This window comes from Aquarana catesbeiana, linkage group LG01 (genome assembly GCF_042186555.1).
Source record: "Aquarana catesbeiana isolate 2022-GZ linkage group LG01, ASM4218655v1, whole genome shotgun sequence".
Lineage (NCBI taxonomy): Eukaryota > Metazoa > Chordata > Amphibia > Anura > Ranidae > Aquarana > Aquarana catesbeiana.
In genome coordinates this window covers 588,400,904-588,419,790 of record NC_133324.1, presented here as the reverse complement: position 1 = coordinate 588,419,790, position 18,887 = coordinate 588,400,904, and the positions used below count along the sequence as shown (strand labels likewise).

The window sequence follows — 18,887 nt, the reverse complement described above, 5'->3', positions numbered from 1 at the left end:
TACTTTAGAGTCATCATCACATCACTTTGTGTATACATGTATCTGGTTTTGGACCAAGCCGAGGTTATAGGCCATTTGTAAATTTGAGCTTTACCTCCCCTTGTTTCCAAAAACCCTTTATTCATCTAGTCACTTTAGCGCTACACTTTTTTCTTATATTGTTTATATGGCTATAGTCGTTTGTTAGTGTTGGCAGCTGTTTTTACACACCAGTTAGGCGCGGTTTTTTATTTATTTAATTGCACATTATGAGTGGTATCTGTCATGTTTGAAACATTTTGACAGTGATGAGAGAAAAGACCTTGCTCTAGCTTGAGGCTTTATTAGTGTGCCTCTTACACTTTGACATCTCTTCTGGCAGATGATTGCTGTTTATCATTTACTGCTCTTATGTAAGGCTCCTCTTGCAGCTGTACAATTCAGAGTGGATAAAAATCGATTATTTTTTTTTTTTTAAATCAAATTCGGATTTTTTTTTTTATTGTAATCACATTTTTTATTTAAATATGATTTATTTTAATAAAATGCTTTTGGAGTAAAAATCTATCTAAAGATAGTTTTCTTTTTAAGATACATTAATAATTTAGTATATTCAGCATGGAATGGAGCTTGGTTATGTAGCATGAGGCCTTATATTCTGCAATATTTACATTTTTGGTAAACGCATTCAATGAATCCAAGCTGAGATAACATGCACTGCATTGATGCAGAATTTCACAGTAATCATGAGATGAAACAAAGTTCAGGAATATTCCTTTATCCCATTGTTTTGCAAATCTATGTACTCTACAACTGTATGATTGAGGCTGGGTTCACACTGCAGACAGATACGGCTCACAGCAGGGGTCCGGTGCGTCCCTGTTCTCTGTTTCAGGGACAAAGCAGGGCCCAATTTTTGCCTGAATTTGGCCCTGAAACGGATCCAAAGACACACAGGACTCTTGTGCTAGCCGCTCCGCAGCCGCCACAGATGTGTGAACCGGCTTAATAGAGAGTCAGTCACAATCTCTTGTCATGCAAATTGAATGCGGAGAAATCTGCATCCAATTCGCACTAGTGTGAACCCAGCCTAAAGAGAAATGCATCTGTACCAGGCTCTAAGTGTGAGGAGAAAGGGCAAGCAGTAAAAATGAACGTGAAACCTTCTAAACAGCTTATAAACCTGATCTTTCTGCACATAGTTTGAAGAGCTTTATTCCTCCCTTGATTAGCAAACAGGCAGCAGGCCGTAACAGAGACCCAGTTTGGGAATATTTACTAACCTGACAGCTTATTCTGAATAGGAAACCTTCATTTTGTTTGCAAATATTAAAGATTCTAACTACCAGCAAGAATAAGTCCTTACAATTAAAGAGCACCTGTCATATCAGATCCATCATGGCAGCGCCCGTTAGCGGGTATCCACTCACATGCTGCTTCCACGTCCCTCACCTTGTTGTGTCACTGCCGCATCACCAGCCATCCCATTAAAGTGAATGGGACTGTCAGTGAGTCTACAGCGAGTCAGAGGAGGAGCCCCTGCGGGACAGAGATGACAGTTGCTCTATTACTTGCCGCCCGTGCTATAGCCGAAAGACGGCTGCAGCGCAGGCCTTAATTGCCGGAAGGGCATCCATGGACGTCCTCCCAAGTAAGCGCAGTTTGCGCGACCCGCTCTGTAATCACTGAGTCTATGAGACTCGGCTGAGGAACATCTGTCCCTCACTCAGAAAGCCGCGGCTGTGCCCACAAGTGTCACCTGCCAGTGCCACCTATCAGTACCCACCAGTGCCCACAGTGCCACCCATCAATGCCCATCAGTGTCTAATAATCAGTTCCACAGATCAGTGCTGCCTATCAGTGTCACCTACAACTGCCCCCTATCAGTGCCCATCAGTGCAGGCTCATCAGCGCACATCAGTGAAGGAGAAAAATTACCTGTTTTCAAAATTTTATAACCAACTATGAAATAGTTTTGTTTTTTTGTTTTTTTTCAAAATTTCGGTCCCTTTTTGTTTTATTTAGCAAAAAATAAAAAACCCAGCAGCAATTAAATACCACCAAAAGAAAGCTCTATCTGTGTGAAAAAAAATGATAAAAATGTAATTTGGGTAAACTGTAGCATGACCGTGCAATTGTCATTCAAAGAGTGACGGCGCTGAAAATTGGTCTGAGCAGGAAGGGGGTTTAAGTGCCCAGTAAGCAAGTGGTTAAAAATTATGATCTAAGTTGAGTGGATTTAAATCAAATCCAACCTGGTACGATTAGAGAAATTTACTAAAATGCATGGGTAAAAAAGAAGAGGTTCGGTTAGGTACAACATCTTGATTGTGATTTTCCTAGTTAAGCTGCATGTGCTTTTTTTTTTTATTTTTACTTTTTTTTTTTCTAAAAAAATAAATGTATACATGAACTTAACTAGGCATTTTGGGTTCTTGGTACAGAATGTTCATCAGGGCTTCATAACATATGATGAATAAATATTATACAGCTGCATGTCTTGTGTAATATGGCAAACGTGATAGTATCACAGTGTCTTTTAGCTAATTGGCGCATGTTGCTCTGATGGCCAGAAAGGAGCACTGTTAAAGCAGAGTCAGCGCTTGACCCATACAGGCCATGATGCTGGTAGCAGTTGGTATACTTTTCTCTATGTTACATTTCAAAAACCATCAACAAATGTATTAACCATTTGAGCTCCGGAAGATTTTACCCCCTTCATGACCAGGCCATTTTTTGCTAGTCGGCATTGTGCTACTTTAACTGGTAATTGCGAGGTCAAGCAACTCTGTACCCAAGTGAGATTGTTTTAACACAATTAGAGCTTTCTTTTGGTGTTATTTGATCACTGGGTTTTTTATTTTTTGTGATATAATCGAAATAGACTGAAAATTTTGAAAAAAAAAACCCCAATTTTTTTTTACTTGTTCTGCTATGAAACCTATCCACTGGATCAAAAAAAAAAATCACCATCATCATGTTTTCACTTGGTGATGTGGCCAGTAAGACACCTCATGTATTAAAGTGCCTACACTATGGATCAAAGAGGACTAGGGGGCATCTTTGGACAGCAGCAATGTGTTTTAGATGTACTAGCAGATTAAAATACACTAAAAATTTGAAGCCAAACTCCAGCTAATACTTCTGTTATACTAAACTGTTAAAACAAACATTTTTTTTTTCCATTTTTTTTTTTTGGGGGGGATAAAGGTTTTACATAAAAGATCATTGTAAGCATCCCTGCTAGTGTTAAATGGTTTGCCTCATCTCTATAACTGATACATTGTGCTGGAGAGGTTATTCTTTTGAAAAAAACACAGTATTACTGGCTGGATCACCAGATGAAAATAGAAGAAAGAAAGACTAAAAAAAGAAAACCAGTGCACAGCTGCGAAATAAGCTGCAATATAATGTTTGCTTTTGGGTTTGATACCACTTTAAATTTGAAATCCCTGCTGCCCAACATGCAACTTGTGGCCCACGTGTGCAATTCAGCGCACTTTGTGTTGTTCAAGGCTTGGCCACCTGGAACTCTGGCAGAGCCTAAAGTGTTTGATCCCAGGGTACTACACCATTCCCTGGCCCGCAGAGATCCGCACAAAGCAGGATGTTGTGGTTTCTCATTCGTTCGTTGACAGACACAGCCTTCATAACGATAGGGTTATATCGCCTCTATTAGGAATAGGACTAGGCAGAACAAAAAGCAAACGAACACCTGGCTACACCCATGGGCTGTCCTTCAGTCAGTATATAACCCCCGCCCTGCTCTAGATATTCAGTTTTTTTTCTGCCTAGTCTAGGAGAAGGACCTGGCTCCCTGTTGGGACCTCTGGTTCTTTGGATTTTTGTTTTATTTCTTTTATTTCTCTCTTTTTTTTTTTTTTCATTTACTGTTCGGCAGGTGGGCTCCTCTGCGGATCTGCATGTGGGTGTTGGGTCAGATTCTATCTTTTTTTTTTTTTTTTTGAGGGGATTCCATTTGCATAGTGCCATACAATCTCCCTTAGGGGAGATCCTGGCATAATAGGACAAATACCCAGGGTCTCTGGACAATCGGATTTGGCTGAGTCAGGAAACCAGATTTTCCCTAGTCTGGTGGCGTCGCTCTCCGGTTCTTCGGTGGGGTAAATCCCTTTCTCCCCTTGTATTGAACAGGGTGACCACCAATGCCAGTCTGTCCGGGTGGGGAGAGGTCCTAGGACTGAGCTCTACTCAGGGTTGTTGGACGTTGGTGAAATCCGGACTACCGAGTAATATCTTGGAACTTCATGCGAACAGACTAGTTCTGGATCATGAAAGGATCGACTTCGGGAGCTCTCGACACGGATCCAGTCGGGCAAGGCAACGGCGGTGGCTTATGTCCTTTGCCAGGGTGGGCCAAGATAGGCTGTTGCCAGTATCCTCCGGTGGGCAGAGCGTCTCGTTACGGCTTTTTCTGGCATACGCTTTCCAGGAGTAGAATACTGTAAAACAGATACCTCAGTTGGTTAGGGTTGGGCCACGGGGTGGACCCTTCACTGGGCCGCGTTTCATCGTATTGGTCTCCACTGGGGCATGCCTGAAGTAGATCTGTTTTGCGTCTTGGCTAAACTGGACGGTACCAAGGTTTTTGGCAAGGTCACGGGATCTTCTGGCGGCTCTAGTGACCCACATTAGCTCTATGCCTTTCCTTCTCTCCAGCCTTTGCTGTTGCCTTTTGGCAGGATCGCGGCTGCGGTGATTCCGGTCATTCTTTTGGATCTGAATGGGTTCCGGTGGTCTGGGTAGGCCGACCGGGTGCGCCCGGTCGCCAACGTTTTTCTGGGCGACTGCCTCTCAGGAAGGACCTACTGTCTCATGGACCATTCTTCCATCCTGTTTTTAGAGTCGCTGGTTATTAACGACCTGGCTGTGATGAGCCAGGTGCTGCGGTTTCCAACACTTCTGATGGGGGGGATAGAGGTAATGGGCCTTGAGTACCATTGAGGCCCAGGTGTCTGCCTGGGTGGTCGTCTTCAGCGTCTCCTGGTCTCGCACTTCCTGGTGCTAACCTTTTTGTCAGGGGTTAGACGTCTGTTTCCACCAGTGCGGTTCTTCTACCGCCGTGGGACCTGAACTTGGTAATGTCGGTTCTCCAGAAGCCTCTCTCTCTCTTTCAAGATATTCGGGAGATTTCACTGCTTACTCTGGCTCGGAAAGCAGTTTCTTGGTGGCTATCACCTCCGCTCACGGGGTGTAAAAAAGGGGGTGTTTTCTTGTCGTTCACCTTACCCAGGTTAAGGGGGTGCTTTGCCCTTTTTTTACAGAGTTTCATTATTGGATTTCCATTTGAATGAGGACATTGTGTTGCCTTTCTTGTGTCCCTAGTCAGCACTTTCCAAGGAATTTGCCTTATCTGCCCTGAAGGGGTATTTGCGGATGGGTCAAGAAGGGGGCTGTTTTTTTCTGCGACCCTTCTCTGGATGGAGGGCTGTTCTGTCAGGGATCGGATGCCTCCTTTCCTGTTATGGCGCTTTCTTCTTGGACACTTATGCCCCGTACACACGGTCGGATTTTCCGACGGAAAATGTGTGATAGGACCTTGTTGTCGGAAATTCCGACCGTGTGTAGGCTCCATCACACATTTTCCATCGGATTTTCCGACACACAAAGTTTGAGAGCAGGATATAAAATTTTCCGACAACAAAATCCGTTGTCGGAAATTCCGATCGTGTGTACACAAATCCGACGGACAAAGTGCCACGCATGCTCAGAATAAATAAAGAGATGAAAGCTATTGGCCACTGCATCGTTTATAGTCCCGACGTACGTGTTTTACGTCACCGCCTTTAGAACGATCGGATTTTCTGACAACTTTGTGTGACCGTGTGTATGCAAAATAAGTTTGAGCCAACATCCGTCGGAAAAAATCCTAGGATTTTGTTGTCGGAATGTCCGAACAAAGTCCGACCGTGTGTACGGGGCATAAGTGCTTCTTGGGCCTTCTGTCAATGAACGAATGAGAAAATAGGATTTTTTACTTACCGTAAAATCTATTTCTCTGAAGTTCATTGACACACAGCACCCACCCCTCTATGGAGTTCTTTTGATTCTTCTATTACTGCTTGCTACTAAACTGAATACCTAGAGCTTAGAGAGGGGTTATATACTGACTGAAGGACGGCCCATGGGCGTAGCCAGGTGTTCGTTTGCTTTTTGTTCTGCCTAGTCCTATTCCTAATAGAGGCTATATAACCCTATCGTTATGAAGGCTGTGTCTGTCAATGAACTTCAGAGAGATGGATTTTACGGTAAGTAAAAAATCCTATTTTTCCCTCAGAGTCTTGTACAGATAGCCTAATGATACAAGGGAACCTGGCCACACACTTAAGCAGAGACTGTGTAGTGCCCATATGCACACATGTAACCAGCGAATGTGGACTGAAGGACACGGTTCGCACATATCCACTAGATTTTGAGTCTGCTTCCTGAACAGCCCTGATCACATGGACTGCTAAGAGGTCATATGGCTGTGTGGGGCTGGGAGCAATGGCCGATGTAGTAAGCCCTAGAGAGAAAGTCAGTCTCCCCTTGTTAATGGAAATAAGATTATAAAGAGTGAAGATTAAAGTGAAGGTGAATTACACGTATTATGTTGTTAATGTAACACTCACTTCATTAATATTTTATTAACCACCTGAATCCCAGTTGTCCTTTTAAAACTATGCTAGAATAGTGCTTATTAGTCCTAGTTTCAAAAACAGTCCGAATGTCATTATAAAACGGCACTCGGACTCAGTGGTCCCTGCCAAGGTTCAGTGCTAGAACCATTGTTTATATAGAGGAAGCTATGTGACCTTATGGACCCCATCATAAAGAAGAAAAGAGTTGGTAAAAAATATTTTCCCTTCCCACGAAAATCCTGGTGTCCTAGCAATGACATTTGCAGTTATTGGATGAGCTCATGGGCAAGCCCATTGGCAATCTGGATTTTAGCTATCACAATCTTGTGAAATTTTTGTCACGCTAAGGCAGCCCATACATTCATCTTCTTTTTTTTTTTCAGCCAACGAGTTGAAAGAAAAAAATGATCTTATTACCCAGTCCACACATTTGATGTGAATGGAGGAATCTTCCCCCTGTGCTATTGTGTTCTGATGGCAGGGAGACTTCCTACTGAACCGGCCAAATTTTGTCCTGTCTCTGGCTGTCCTTAGGCACACAAATAGGCTGGAAGTTGTAAGATTTTATCTCACTTCCTATTTTAAGCAAGAAACAAATCTCTCAAATGGGGACATATACAGAAATTGTTTACAGATATTTTTTCCCTTACTTTATAAAAGAAAGTTTGGCTTTAAGGACTAGTAGTGAGGGTGCTAGGGATGGAATTGTAAAAAGGTTGAACCCCCATAGAAAATGGGATTTTAATGGCAAGCAGGAAATCGGTAAACTTGAAGTAAAAATAGAACAATTTATTCAAAAGTTTAAAATGTCCACAAGGTTTAGGAGTGTGTCTATGGGAATGTTTGACCATTCTTCCAGAAGCACATTTGGGAGGTTGGGCACTGATATTGGACAAGAAGGCCTGGCTCGCAGTCTCTGCTCTAATTCATCCCAAAGGTGTTCTATCAGGTTGAGGTGAGGACAGTCAAGTCCCTCCACCCCAAACTCGCTCATCCATGTCTTTATGGACCTTGCTTTGTGCACTGGTCCAGATCTATTGGTGGAGGGGGGTTTATGGTGTGGGGTTGTTTTCAGGTTAGGGTTGGGCTTGGCCCCTTAGTTCCAGTGAAAGGAACTCTTAAGGCATCAGCATAACAAGACATTTTGGACAATTTCATGCTCCCAACTTTGTGGAAACAGTTTAGTAATGGCCCCTTCCTGTTCCGACATGACTGTGCACCAGTTCACACAGCAAGTTCTATAAAGACATGGATGAGCGAGTTTGGGGTGGATGGACAAACAGAGCATCGGCTCGGAAGCCCGCCTGCGCGGGTGCCCCCAGAGCAAGCTACTTGCTCTGGGGGCACCCGGCAGGAGCGAGGGGCCAGGAGCGCTGGTGTGGGACCCAAGAAGAGGAAGATCCGGGCTGTTCTGTGCAAAACCATTACACAGAGAAGGCAAGTGTGACATGTTTGTTATTTTCGAAAAAAGACAAAAAAAAAAAAACATGACTTTTGTATCTCTTTAGGAAACGCACATTATAGCACACATTTTACACATTCTGCCCACTTTTATTGGGGATAAAAGAGGAGGATCTCTTGTGTTGAATTTGTACGCCACATACTGCATTGTTATCCATGCCTAACTATGTATCATATTTAGAAAAGTTTTAATGTTGTATTTAGCATTGTGCATTTTGGCAATGCTGTAGACAGAACTGATGCTGTAACTTTTTAGAGCATATACTGTAATAGTACAGGGTGTTATAGGAAAACCAATTTGGAAAAAATCACAGTGGCAATGTGGGATGAATTATCCTAGCATTTTGTACATGGCCCAAAGATAAATGCTTTCTAGGACCAAATCGCTCTGTCCTTGCATGTTTACGACATAAAGACGATTTATTAAAAGCAGATGCTGCCTTTCTTCTCTACTATGTAGAATATTAACGTCTCTGGCTGACGTTTGCCCAAAAAACTATTTGCACAATACATTCCAGAAGCTTTTCCTTTTCAACTGTAAGAATTGTTCAAACATCATGAAGGACATTTGAAGTTTATTTTCTATTTGATGTTACAGAATCCTGACTGTAGCATCCAATTTTGTTATTGCCCTTTTGAAAGAGGGAATGGGAAATATTCAAGTTTTTGCGATATGACACTGCGTTGCTTTAACTGACAATTGCGATTGGGATGCTGTACCCAAACAAAATGTATGTCCTTTTTTTCCCACAAGCAGAGCTTTCTTTTGGTGGTATTTGATCACCTTTTGTGGTTTTTATTTTTTGCGCTATTAACAAAAAAACGACTGACAATTTAGAAGAACAAAAACAATATTTACTTTTTGCTATAGTAAATATCCCCAAATTTTTTTTAGAAAAAAAAATTTTTAAAAATTAAAAAAAAAAAAAAATTTCATCAGTTTAGGCCAATATGCATTCTTCTACAAATTTTTGGTAAAAAAAATCACAATAAGCGTATATTGATTGGTCTGCGCAAAAGTTATAGCGTCTACAAAATAGGGGATAGATTTATGGCATTTTTATTTTTATTTTTTTACTAATAATGGCGGTGACCAGCGATTTTTAGCGGGACTGCGACATTGCAGCAGACAGATCAGACACTTTTGACACTTTTTTGGGATCAGTGACATTTATACAGCGATCAGAGCTTAAAATAGCCACGAACTACTGTACAAATGTCACTGGCAGGGAAGGGGTTAACACTAGGGGGCTATCAAGAGGTTAAATGTGTTCCCTGGGTGTGCTCTAACTGGAAGGGGGATACCTAGGACATGACAGAGATCGCTGTTCCCGATGACTGGGAACAGAAGATCTGACATGTCACTTGGCAGAATGGAGAATTGCCTTGTTTACATAGGCAGTTCCCCGTTCTGTCTCTATACACTGCGATCACAGGTCGCGGGCGGACATCGAGTGCTCGGGGTACCTTACACAATTTCTGCCTCTCAGATAAGTTCTCACTGACACCATTGATCTTTTTAGCTATCTGTAAGCGGGTAAATCTTTCCAATGACCATAAGTGTAAGGAGCATTGTTCCCAATGACTATCACCCTAATGTATCATAAGTTGTGTGTGTATATATAGTAATTTTTAGCAGGGGTTCCCTGTGACCGGAAAGTTATTTCAAGGGTTCCTCTGTGTTGAGAGAGGCTGCTCTAGAGGCTTGAAAATGTTGGTCCAAAATGAGAAGGAGCCATTCGAACAGCAATGGTGGTATATAGATTTAGACATCATATGGCATATGTGTCACACATATATGGATTGCAATATGCATGGCCTTTTTGAAACAGAATTCTTTATTAAATGTTGAGTCAAACATGAGATTGATTTTCATACACAGCTCTGATTATACAGTATATGTGCAATTGTGGGTCAATATAGCAAACAATTTTGTGCTAAATGCACAAATATACAGTATTTATATCAAGACTAGAAGATAACATCTTATCTACCATCAGCCAGATGTCTTTTGGATAATTTTGCTACAGGTAATAACTGTTGTCAAAGTTTCAGTTAATTCCAACCTTCAACCAGGCAGAAAAGAGCCATTGACTGCATATATCTGTCTTCATTTGAAAAAAAAAATAATAAAACATCTACATACTGGAAACCCACAAACAGAATTTCTTATCTTGGAGTGCCAGCTTTCATTCACCAGATGCTAAACAATGAATCATCTTCCTCCAGGGCCCATAATATATGAAGGGTAAGCATACACCCCTTTACACTTGATAATGTAAATAATTCATAGAATTCTAGAAACAGGGCCTAAAGCCCAGCTCCAGGCATAATCAGGTTTAAAGCAGTATCACCTTCCTATTTTTTATAGGAAACGCCTGTCATGTAGGCTGTGAGACTGTGGCCTGCGGTGCTTACATCACAGTGGCCTGCAATGGCCCGGTCACACGGTCGGAAAATCGGACGAAAAATACTGCTTTCGAATCGATCATACGATAATCGGATCGTTAGTACAGAGCTTTTGAGAGACGATTATGTCAGATCAGATAAACACATTTTTTTTTCTCGTACGATTTTCTTTTTAATCAGTACAGTTGTCCAAAAATACAATAGAAATACACAACAACACGCGACATCACTCATGAATTTTTATTCTGCCGTACGAGAATTTTCGTACCTATAGTAACCTCTCCATTTTCGATATGCGACTAGCATGCAAAAAAAAAAAAAACGGACCATCTGTCGTCCGATTTTTGGATCGTGTGAACGGGCTATAAGCATGGTGAAAGCTGTACTTTTCCTGGCATCTAAACAATTTGCAGGACATAAAAGAAAGCAAAATTATGGAGGTTACTTTTCGGGTAGCATTTTACTGCTTTAGGTTAATTAGTGAACATAAACTAATTCGAGTAGACGAACTCCAGAGATGTACAACAGGCACATGCAGGTTCAGGTGCATAGCTCTAAACTGCTAAAAATGTCCCAGATGTTCTAAAACCTGTGGTATTTTATTATGCAAATGTCGACTTCTGAAAATGTCAGGCTCTACTATTCAATGAGCCCACCCTTTGCTCTAATTGACTAACAGCAAGGACTGGGACTGGGTGGGATGGAGCTTGCCTATATAAATATTTTTGTACAGTTGAGATTTACATAATAGGGTGTCATGGGTTTCTGGAATTCCAGGTTGCTTCAGTAGCTACACAAACATTTTCTCTTTCGGATTAATCATTTACATAACCGCACATTATACACCATATAATTTAGGGATTCATATATTTTTTTGTACTTTCCAGGTCCCAATCTTTAACCTCATAAGTCCCGAAGTTGCTGTTTTAAGTCTTATGAATTTGTTTTGGTAGGTTAATTAAAGTTTGCCATTAATAATTGCTCAAGTCATTTTTGACTAATCCACAATACATAGCTAATTCATTTTGTGCTCTCTCTGTGCCTATTTTACTTGCAAGTGATATAAAGAGATTGATTTTTGGAAGGCTCTAGGCATGTCCAGAGTTGGATAATTTGGAAGAACTAGAGATGGGGATTTAGGAATGTTTATATAATAGACTTTATAAGCTCTGAAATCGTTAATATTTATAGCCTTTTTAGATTTGGATAGTGTGAAAGGGTTAGGACCTTTGCCAGCTGTTTATTACTGACTGTGTTTTCTCTGGGAAGGCTAACCCTCTATTTGTTCCGGTGACCATTTGTCTCTGGGGCAGAAAGTGGTGGAAAGTTTTTCAGTTGTCAGAAGATCAAGAGGTAATGAGAGAGCCTCCAATTGGGACAGTTGTCTAAGGGCTCATGCACACTGTAGCTCAAATAAAAAATCTGCTCTTACAGGCATTTGAGCTTTTATTTTTCTGCATAAAAGCTTGAAGAAGCTTGTGCTTTTTTTGTGCTCTTTTGTGTGTTTTATTTCCTGTTTTTGAGCTTTTGTGAGCATATGTTTTTTTTTTTTTTTCACAAACCCTCCCCTTATTTTTCCATTCTTTTGTGTGCTTTTTTTTTTGCACTTTTACATGCTTTTTTACAATTTTTCTGGCATTTTTGGGTGCTTATGCGTCTTTTCTGCTCAAAAGCCCCTCTCAAAAATGCGTTTTTTATTTTTTTGCCTGTAGGCTCATATGCCTGTAAACCCATGAAAACGCCCAACATGGAGGGGAGTCTTTCTACTACTATATCTATCGATGGATCTATATATACTGTATATTACAATCTCAGAATCTGAGACTACATTGTTAATTAACACATTGATTTCTGTAGGGAACCCAAACTGTGTTCTCTGACATATGGCTGAACTTGGCCCGCCATTCTGTGCACAGTGCCTTGAAAAAGTGTTCATATCCCTCAAAATTTTCCACATTTTGTCATGTTACAACCAAAAATGTAATTTATTGGGATTTTATATGATCCGGAGGGGTATGCAATTAGCGGACCTCCAGCTGTTGCAGAACTACAAGTCCCACAAGGCATAGCAAGACTCTGACAGTCACAAGCATGACACCCAAAGGCAGAGCCATGATGGGACTTGTAGTTTTGCAACAGCTGGAGGTCCGCTAATTTCATATCCCTGTGATAAACCAACACAAAGTATTACGTAATTGTGAAGTGGAAGGAAAATGATAAATGGTTTTCATTTTTTTTTACAAATACATTTGTGAAAAGTGTGGCGTGCATTTGTATTCAACCTCCCTGAGTCAATACTTTGTAGAACCACCTGCAAATACAGCTGCAAGTCTTTTTGGTGATGTCTCTACCAGCTTTGCACATCTAGAGAGTGACATTTTTGCCCATTCTTCTTTGCAAAATAGCTCTGTCAGATTGGATGGAGAGCGTCTGTGAACAGTAATTTTTAAGTCTTGCCACAGATTCTCAATTGGCTTTAGGTCTGGACTTTGACTGGGCCATTCTGACACATGAATATGCTTTGATTGAAACCATTCCATTGTAGCTCTGGTTTTATGTTTTGGGTCGTTTTCCTGCTGGAAGGTAAACCTCCGCCCCAGTCTCAAGTCTTTTGCAGACTCTAAAGCCGCGTACACACGAGCGTAATGTCCCACAGAAGCTTTTCATCGTCTCTTCCGATCGTGTGTGTGCCTCATTGGACTTTAGTTTTTGAAAATTCTGACGGACCTAGAAATAGAACATGTTCTAAATATTTCCGAGGGAACCAGTTCCTATCGGGAAAACAGCTCGTCTGTATGCTGTTCCGACGGACCAAAATCAACGCTTGCTCTGAAGCAAATACGAGACGGAAGCTATTGGCTACTGGCTATTGAACTTCCTTTTTCTAGTCTCGTCGTATGTGCTGTACGTCACCGCGTTCTGGACAGTCGGACTTTGGTTTGACCGTGTCTAGGCAAGACTGCTTTAATGGAAATCTGTCGGAGTTCCGTCGGAGAAACATTCGGAGTTTATTCCGACGGCAAAACCGGTCATGTGTATGCGGCATTACAGGTTTTCTACTAAGATTGCCCTGTATTTGGCTCCATCCATCTTCCCATCAACTCTGACCAGTTTCCTTGTCCCTGCTGTAGAAAAGCATCCCCACAACATGTTGCTACCACCACCATGTTTCACAGTGAGGATGGTGTGTTCAAGGTGATTTGCAGTGTTATTTTTCCGTCACACACAGCGTTTTGCTTTTAGGCCAAAAAGTTCGATTTTGGTCTCATCTGACCAGAGCACCTTCTTCCACATGTTTGCTGTGTCCCCCACATGGCTTCTCGCAAACTGCAAATGGGACTTCTTTTGTCTTTCTTTCAACAATGCCTTTCTTCTTGCCACTCTTCCATAAAGGCCAGATTTATGGTGTGCACGACTAATAGTTGTCCCGTGGACAGATTATGTGGCTCTCTGCATCTCCTCCAGAATTACCATGGGCCTCTTGGTTGCTTCTCTAATTAATGCTCTTCTTGCCCAGCCTGTCAGTTTACGTGGACGGCTATGTGTTGGTAGGTTTGCAGTTGTGCCATACCCTTTCCATTATTGGATGAGGGATTGAATAGTGCTCCGTGAGATGTTTAAAACTTGGGATATTTTTTAATACCCTAACCCTGCTTTAAACTTTTCCACAACTTTTATCCCTGACCTGTCTGTTGTGTTCCTTGGCCTTTATAATGCTGTTTGTTCACTAAGGTTCTCTAACAAATCTCTGAGGGCTTCACAGAACAGATGTATTTATACTGACATTAAATTACACACAGGTGGACTCTATTTACTAATTAGGTGACTTCTGAAGGCAGTTGGTTCCCCTAGATATCAGTTAGGGGTATCAAAGTAAAGAGGGCTGAATACAACGTATTTCACATATTTATTTGTAAAACATTTGGAAAACCATTTATCATTTTCTTTCCACTTCACTATGATTATGTGCCACTTTGTGTTGATCTATCACATAAAATCCCAATAAAATACATTTACGTGTTTGGTTTTAACATGACAAAATATGGAAAATTTTCAAGGGGGTATGAATACTTTTTCAAGGCACTGTATATTCTAGCCTCCTGCTCAACCCAACACATGTGAAATAAACATTTTTTCCTTCTTGAAGCAGTCAGTACTATAGTGATGTTGTTCTGTCTTTTATGAACTGATTTTTAAGAAAGTCTTTTTGTGCTGTTAGAATAGCCCCTGTGGATGTATAAAATGCTTTCATTTCTGTGTAGTCAATCTTTTCTATTTTGTTAGTGCCCTTTCTGGCATAGAGCTGTTTTTACCTGAAAAGTTTGGCATCTTGTGCATCTTTTTATGTTACAGCACTCTTTCTAAGACATTTCTGGAATCTGATGACTTGTCTGAGCACCTTCCCTATCATCCACAGTACCTATCCACATTATAAAAGCAACTTTTGAAAAAAAAAAGGCTTGAAAAAGTAACACACTACTGCTCTTTGCCTCCACTTTCTTATTCGTGGCAATTGTGGTTAAAGTGTATGTGTAGCTAAAACATAATTCATTTTTTTGCTCCTAGGAGATTACCTACACATCTTCTCGAGCAATGCAAAAGGAAGTGAGAGGTGATACCCTTTTGGACAGTTGTCACCAGAATCGGTGTCTCTATAGGTAGGCTTCACCTTGCATCTTGTTCTTGTGACAAGTGTCAATTTTTGGATTTTTCAGCACAGTGACCATTGATCACCAGAACAAGTAGAGAAGTTTTAACCCCCCAAAATTTATCCCAAACAGGATTTTGGGTGGACAAACAGATTTAAATTTTTGGATGTCCCATTTGTCTACATAATTCATTGGGTATACATTGCAAACACGCCTCAAATGCATCTAATAGCCTGAGTACACTAGCTGTATAATGTAGCTGTATAATGTACAAATTATAAAACTTCATGGAGTTTTGTAGAATATCTCATAATTCACAGATTTACATAGGAGCATTTAGTTTTGTAGGGTACTTTATTCTTAGAAACCAGAAACAGCCACAAAACCACTTCCCGAACATCTGTAGTTGTTAAAGGGGAGCCACCTTTGATTATTTTTAAACAGTGATTCTTCCTTCAACTTTTAATAATTTGTACAGCTGTTTTTCTGTATTCCCACCATTATAGGTTCATGGACAAATATGTTTCTCTTGTCAGATTCATCTTTTTTCTTCCTACCAAAGCTAGTTCATGTATAACTATTGTTATCCACCTTTTGTAGTGAATGCTGGCTCTAATGCACAGGCATTGACTGTGAGGTGCATACCTGTGTCTACTGAGATATGCTGTGGTTGCATATGTATGAACTCTTAAAGAGAAGTGTGTGTTTCTTTGCTATCTACCGCAATGGTTGTCAACGTATGAGGTAAAGAAGGCCTCAAATGTGCCCCTGACATCACCAAAGGGGCACACATAGTGTCCAGTATATGTAATGCTTGAGAAGTCAGAAACTGCAGACCTAATGGACGAAATGATGGTCATAGAGTGTGGACATGCTAAGTTTGTGGCTGGGGATATGCTGCATAAGGCAATAGAATCTGGGAACATTTTACATGAGGCTAGTACAGACCAATGCTTTTACCCTAATCAATATTACCACTACAAACTGCTGCACATCGTATACCAAAGGCCTGCATGCGGTCCTCGGCACACAGGTTGGGCACCAGGGATTTACAGTATAAAAAAAATAAATACAAGAGAACAGCAGAAGCTGTTTACTTAAAACTCTCTCTTCCTGATTGAATCTTTGGCCCATTCTGGACAGAATAAGCAGTGAGGGGGAATTAATCACTCTTGAACCTATTGTGTGTATACATTTTTGCTTCACCAGTTGTGTTTTGTGTAAAGCCTTTTTTGCATACTAATAGACATGTAAAAATGACATTCCCCCGGGGAACTTCATCTGTTGGAAATGAAAACCCAATGCAAATATATGTTTTAAAAGAGAAGTACAGCCAAAGCTTGTTTTGTACTTCTGTGGATCACAGGATTGCAGTTCGTTCTGGGACCTGTTTTCAGCTGACAGCGGGCTGAAGGCCGCTGTCTCACAGAGCCTGTCCAGGCTTGGGCAAGACAGTGAAGTCAGGATCCATCCACATGCCTGGACCGCCACCCGGCTCAGCCTCTCAGCGAGCCAATGAGAGCCTGAGCCAGCAGCTCTTGCATCCTCTGTGCTCCAGTGAGCGAGGAGGGGCAGAGCAGACAGCAGTGACTGACAGTTACCAGTTCTCTGCTCAGGGAGCCCTGAGAACCCGTGCGATCAGCGGTTTTTGATCGCTCGGTTCTCAGTGTTGGAGCCGGTTGAGGACAGATGCAGCATTGGACCAATCCAGCTAGGTAAGTATGAATCTTCAAAGAAGAAGTCCATACTTCTCTTTTAAATAATTTATCGATGACTAGACAGATTGCTATAGAACTGGGGCGCATGTTAAGCTGGCCATAGACCGGGACCTGCCGAGATAAGAACCATGTATAGGCAGGCTGATTGTACCCAAGTTAATCCATCAATCAACTTGGGTACAACCAGCCTGTAGGATTTTTCATTACTGCTGGCAATAATCACTGTGTGTTCTCCCGGCTGGGACAGCGCCCACGCCGGGAGTACACAATAGCTTCACGGACCTGATTGCCCCTTCAGCACGGACTCTGTTGATGGGGAATCAAGTGAATTTTTGCAGGAAAGAAAATTCCTCCATCTGTGGCTGGCCTTAGTCTTTTATTAATAGAATAGTCTGTTCTAATTGACAATATTGAAAATGTCTAAAGATGAATTACACAACATTCTAATTTTCTATTGCTCATTGACACTGTATAAATTGACATTTGTCATTGATGTTTTTTCTGTTTTTTGTTTTTGTTTGTTTTTTTACTATAATATTAGCATATTGAGAGCCTTAGGCCCCTTTCACAAGGTCGGACCGTTCAGGTCCGCCTGTCAGTTCTGACGGCGGACCTAAACGGGCGCTCCATGTTAGCCTATGGAGCAATGGATGTCAGCGGGGACATGTCCGCTGACATCCGATCCGCTAAAAGCAGACGGATGCCCCTACGTTCGCATCCGTCGCTGGCGGATCAGATCGTGTGAGATCGGATGAAATCGGACATGCTGTCCGTTTTCATCCGATCTCTCCATAGGCAGCAGTGGCACTAGACAAGCCCCTCCCAGCTCAGTGAGCAGAGAGGATCCTGTCATCCGCCGGCTCAGCAGAGATCAACGGAGAGATCTCCCGCTGAGCTGGCGGACCGAAGCAGACTCCGATGAAGCGGATCTGCCTCGTGAGAATGAGGCCTAAAAAATACATTTTTTTACGTGCAAGCTATGCCCATCCAAACTGTGTTCTTCAAACTGTAACTGAAGGTTGTTTGACAATTGTTTCAAGAATCTATTAGGAAAAATTTCAAAGCTAGTATCTCTCATTGTCTAAAATGCAACTTGGTGGTGGTAGTTAGCAGTGGAAACCATATGCTTTATAACTTAATTTAAATGCAACATTGCTAGGCATCTATAATCAAGAGAGTGAATGTGTGACTATAAATCTCTATTATAGAAGTTTGTTAGAAGCAGGGTGGTCATTTGTCTGACTCATTTGAATTGTAATTGCAGACATAATTAGGCCTGTTGGTGTCTGCACATATTACAACCCAATCATACAATTTCCATCTTGTATGTTGATATTGCCATGTCTCCACAAGGTTATCTTTGACCTGTCTGGTGTGTTCCTTGGCCTCCAGGATACGCTTTGTTCACTAAGGTTCTCTAACAATCATCTGAGGGCTTCACAGAACAGCTGTATTTATACTGAGATTAAATTACACACAGGTGGACTCTATTTATAAATTAGGTGACTTCTGAAGGCAATTGGTTCCACTAGATTTTAGTTAGGGGTATCAGAGTAAAGGGGGCTGAATACAAATGCACGCCACACTTTTCAGATATTTGTAAAAAAATATTGAGAACTATTTATCATTCTCCTTCCACTTCACAATTATGTGCCGCTTTGTGTTGGTCTATCACATAAAATCCCAATAAAATACATTTGCATTTTTTTGGTTGCAACATGACAAAATGTGGAAATTTCAAGGGGTGTGAATACTTTTTCAGGGCACTGTATAGTATTTTTTAGGATTCATTTGTGAGAATTGTAATTGCAAACAACTGTCAATGTTTTTACATTTTTTAGAGCTACACTGAATTTGAACAGAGAATTTTAAATAGGTAAATATGTTGGTGAATGTGTTACTCTGTAGAAATAGCAGCACTTTCTTGCATACGTCTTTTGCAGGCTTACTGTATTGTTGCCGTGTGTGCTGTGTCTTGGAGAAAAAAGCTTTAGTAAATGAAGTGATCTGGTTCAGACCAGTTCTAGTGG

The 18,887-nt window shown here is 41.3% G+C and overlaps 1 protein-coding gene across 3 annotated transcripts in view; it reads left to right on the top strand.

Moving 5' to 3' along the window:
* BMP2K (BMP2 inducible kinase) overlaps positions 1 to 18,887 on the top strand; it is a 271,543-nt gene that overhangs the window by 84,635 nt on the left and 168,021 nt on the right. The gene's annotated exons all lie outside the window — the stretch shown is intronic.